Raw genomic sequence first — 4,299 nt, forward strand, 5'->3', positions numbered from 1 at the left:
TCCCACCCTGTGCTGTCATATGTCTGTCCCCATACTGTGCACCCCATCCCCACACCACCCAGGGATGTCAGGACCAGCAACACTCCAGTGCCACCAGGGCCCACCCTGCGGCTGCCAGGAGGGTTAATCTGTGCAGCATGCAGTGGCCAGGGAGCAAGGGAGGCTGGTGGCAGATGGCAAGTGCAAGAAGGGGAAGGAAGGTGGCAGGGCGGTGTGGAGCAGAGTGGGTGCAGCTGCAGGGTGACACTTGGGTACGGCAGAGCCCTGCTGGTGGGGAGGTGGGCACCTACTGGGAGGGGTGGGGGCCGCATGGCTGGGTTCCTCCAGCAGCACTGCTGCACTGAGCATGAAGGAGGAATGCAATAGAAAGGCAGCTGTGCAGTGGGAAGGAAGCCATGCAGTGTGGAGCTGTGCAATGAGGTTCACCGGGGAGCAGTGCAATATGGAAGGCATCATGCAATAGGAAGCTGTGCAACACAGAGCAGTACACTGGGGAGCTGTGCAATAGGAAAGGAATTTGCGAGTGGGAGCTGTGCACAGGGACAGAGCTCTGCAAATGAGATGGAGCTATGTAACGGGGAAGAAACTGTGCAGGGCAGAGGGAACCGTGCACTGAAGGAGCTGTGCAATGACAGATCCGTGCAGTGGTTGATCTTTGCACTGGGGAAGGAGCCACGCTGTGAGGAAGGAGCCGTAACAGAGCAATCCTTGCAATAGACAGCCAGCCGTGCCCAGGGGAGCAGCGCAGCCTGAGGAGCTGGGGGGCAACGCGGTGGGGCAGCCCCTGGCCACGCAGCCGTCCCCACACCGTTCCCACCCTGCCATGCCTGGCTGGGCCTCATTGGGCCACGCGGTGGAAACACAGCTGGGGGTGGGCGGCCCGCCGTCACCCCACCGTGACGGGGAGCAGAAGGCCATGGGTCTGCACTGTACCCCGCGGAGCCCTGTGCTTCCATCCCGGACCCGCACCTCCACGTGCACCCGCAGAGCCCCGGTGCGAACCCTGCGTCGTCCCCAGCCCGTAGTGCCACCACGGGACAGCACGGTGCGGCACTGCGACATCACGGCCACGCTGAGAGCCCCCTGCCCGGCCTTTTGCGTGTGTCTGCGAGCGTGCCACGTGCGGCCGAACCCCCACAAAAGGCCGCGGGGCGGAGGGAGGAGGCGGAACGTTTTGGCAACGGAACGTTCGTTCCGGGCGCCGTGTTCCCGCCGGAGCCCGCTCACAAAGGAGCGCCCCTTGCGCATTGCCGGCGCCGCCAGGTGAGGCCCTGGGGGGCTGCGGGGCCCGGCGCTGCCCTGCGGCCGGCCGGCTGGGAGGCGGGGGTCGGGGCTGCGTTAAGCGGAGGCTTTGATTGCGGAGTAATTAACGTCTCGCTCATCTGGCGGCGCACGGCCTGCTGGGATTCCCGCACTCAACTTCCTCCCGTGTGGGCCCGGCCCGGGCCATGCCCTGCTGCCCTGCGGTGTGGGTTTGTGGTTGGAATATCGCAGGGAAAGGGGTTTTGCGGCTGTTCCTCGTTTGCCAGTGTGAAGAGGGGGAGGAGAACTCCTGCACTCGGGTTGGGCCTCCTCGTAGCACCGGGCCTTTCCTCCATCAGGGCTGTGGCATTTCTTACCACGACCCGTGGTGGTTCTGCAGTGCCAGGAGTTGATGATAGGAGCTCCCCACCCTGCTGTCCTTTCCTGCTCCGGCCCTGCAGGGGTGGGCTTGAGCCATCTCTTCCAGGGCAGCGAGCACACATAGGAGATCACAGAGTGGTTTGTATTTGGAAGGGACCTCTAAAAACAACCTGGCTTCCTCTGCCTGCAATGAACAGGGACACACACAGCTCCATCAGTGCTCTGGTCTGACCCTGAGAGGGAGCATCCACCACCTTTCTGGACAACCTGTGCCCCTGTCTCACTGCCTGTATGGTTAAAAATAAACAACCTTTCTTCCTTATATCCAGTCTAAATTTCTCCTCTTTTAGCATGAAACCATTTGCTCTTGTCCTGTCACAACAGACCCTGCTGAAGTGTCAGTCCCCTTCCTTCTTATAGCCACTGCTAGATAATGAAAGGCTGCTCTCAGATCTGCTTGGAGCCTTCTCCTCTCTAGGCTGAACGACCGCAACTCCCTCAGCCCGTCCTCGCAGGGGAGGTGTTCCATCCCTTGGATCATTTTGGTGGCCTCCTGTCCACACTCCAGCAGGCCCACGTGTATCCTGTGCTGAGGACTCCACATCTGGGTGCAGTGCTCCAGGTGAGGTCTTACCAGCACGGAGTAGAGGACGACCATCCTCTACCCAGGAGAATAGATGAGCACTTGTGTTGCTGGTTATCTCTGAGCAAAGTAAAGCAAACAGCTCTGGCATGACCCTGCTCACACACACACACACACACACAGTGAATGCTACTTCTGTGAAGCCCATAAATGCACAGGGCCAGCTGAAGGTGCTGCTGTTTATTGTTCCATTAAATCCGGACTGGCGCTGTGCTGGAACAGGGATAATGTGATTTCTGGAAGCTGCTGTTCTGAAGCAACATCTAACACCTGCTCCAGAGCCTTGCGAGGAAAAGCAAGAATGCCAAGTGCACTTAGCTGCGCTGGACTGCAGCACGGTGTGATGCTGGCAGGCGGTCACTTCCCATTAATGCCCCTCTTAATGCCTGGGGCATTAACATCTCACCAGCACGCCAGTGCTGGGCACAGGCCGGGTGGAGGCGATTTGATTGCGTTCTCTATTTTGTATTTCAGTCCGTACAGAGAAATGGAAAGATATCATGCTAGTTTTGTCATGACCTGCTTTGTTTTTTTTCCATCCTTACAGTAGAAATCACGAGTGCTCTCGGGTGACACCCTTTGGGTTGAGAGCTTTGCCCCCATGTTTCCGCAGAAAATCACAAGTTTCTTTTGCAGAAGCAGAAATTGAGGTTGATATGCAAAAGAAAAAGTTTGCAAAGCAGCTTCCGCTGGGAGAAATGCTCTGAATGCGGATGAGGGAGTCTGCAGGGCTTGCAGCCACCTCTCTGCAAAAGCAAACGCTGAGAATCATAGAATGGCTTAAGCTGGAAGGGACCTTAATGATCAACTAGTTCCAACCTCTGCACACAGCACTTGTTGCTGTCAGTGAAGTATCTGAGCTCAGCTCTTCCCTGAGTCGCTGCCAGCTCCCTGCATCCTTTTTGTTCCAGCTCCTCCCCATGGTGGGAAGCTGAGCTGGGAGCTGTTGGTGGAGTGGCTTATCAGTGTTATAAAAATCACAGTTGCCAGCATCAAGGAGACAGCGTGTGCTATCACCTGAGCTTCTGACTGCAGCTCCAGGCCCTGTGCAGGGGGAATTTTTGGATTTGAGGAGGCTCCTCTTGGTCTGTCACATCTTCCTCTTGTCTCTGGCACACCAGTGGACTCCCTTGCAAGGTGCTCCTGTGGCTGAGGCATCCATCTCCCCATTCTGTTCTTGCAAGTCCTGCACTGCATTCACTCTCCCAAACGCTCCTGTGAGATGATCCAAGTGCTGGCCAGAATTACTGCACAGCCTTTTCTCTTTGAAAGGTGACAAAACATTTCTGCCAGCATGTGATCTTCCTATAATCAAAGAGTCTAATGACTGGTAAGCCTTTAGTGGTGCTGGTGCTCCTTCCAGCTCCCTCCTGGAGCTTTTCTCTGTTGAAAAACCTTGTCACAGCGAGGAAGCCAGGCTGGGTGCCTGGGCTGAGCTCTGCACCAGTGGCACAGCTGAGCTCGGCGCTTTCAGCAGCATTACAACAAACCAGCAGCTGTTGCTTGCTGGGAAAGCAGCTGCGTGGCGAAGGCTCTGCTGCCTGTGGCTGCCTGGTGGTTGTTAACCTCCTGACTGGTCTGTCGTGTAAGGAGGCTTTAGAGCCAAAGCAATGCTTGTGATGGATGGGCCGTCAGGTCACGGGGGCTGGGCGCTTGCCTGTGCTCTGGTGTGAGATTGCTTGTAGGAAGCAAATCTCTGCTGGGCTGGGGCTTAGGGAGCTTGGTGCTTGTGTCTCGGTGTCAAACTGAGTGCAGAGCAGGGCAGATGTGAAGAAAAGTGCAGACAGAGAGTGAGTTACCACTGTAATGATTGAACTTCTTAAGGTGTTGGACAACTGGGTTAGAACGGCAATGCAGGCAGCCGTTACTCCATGTCCTAATATTAGGGATCGATGACAACTATTTTGTAGTTTAAGTTAGATTGTTAGGTTGCACAGGGAAGGGTCTCTAAGTCCTGTTCTATCTGTCTATCTATCTATCTATCTGTCTATCTATCTGTCTGTCTGTCTATCTATCTGTCTATCGATCTGTCT

General features: G+C 56.1%; 1 protein-coding gene across 4 annotated transcripts in view; it reads left to right on the forward strand.

Annotated features, from left to right (window-relative positions):
• Positions 1 to 1,205: 1,205 nt before the first annotated feature.
• Positions 1,206 to 4,299, forward strand: part of ACSF3 (acyl-CoA synthetase family member 3) — a 40,631-nt gene continuing 37,537 nt past the window's right edge. For 3 of the 4 annotated variants that reach the window (XR_006169257.1, XR_006169258.1, XM_042821308.1), the window contains exon 1: positions 1,206 to 1,263. The gene's annotated coding sequence lies outside the window, so the exon portion shown is untranslated. Of the gene's footprint in view, positions 1,264 to 2,101; positions 2,246 to 4,299 lie in introns of all 4 variants that reach the window. The other variant, XM_042821309.1, reaches the window with a different exon arrangement.

This window comes from Centrocercus urophasianus, unplaced genomic scaffold (genome assembly GCF_019232065.1).
Source record: "Centrocercus urophasianus isolate 14NV4802_14NV808 unplaced genomic scaffold, USGS_Curo_1.0 seq_2, whole genome shotgun sequence".
In the NCBI taxonomy this organism is placed as follows: Eukaryota; Metazoa; Chordata; class Aves; order Galliformes; family Phasianidae; genus Centrocercus; species Centrocercus urophasianus.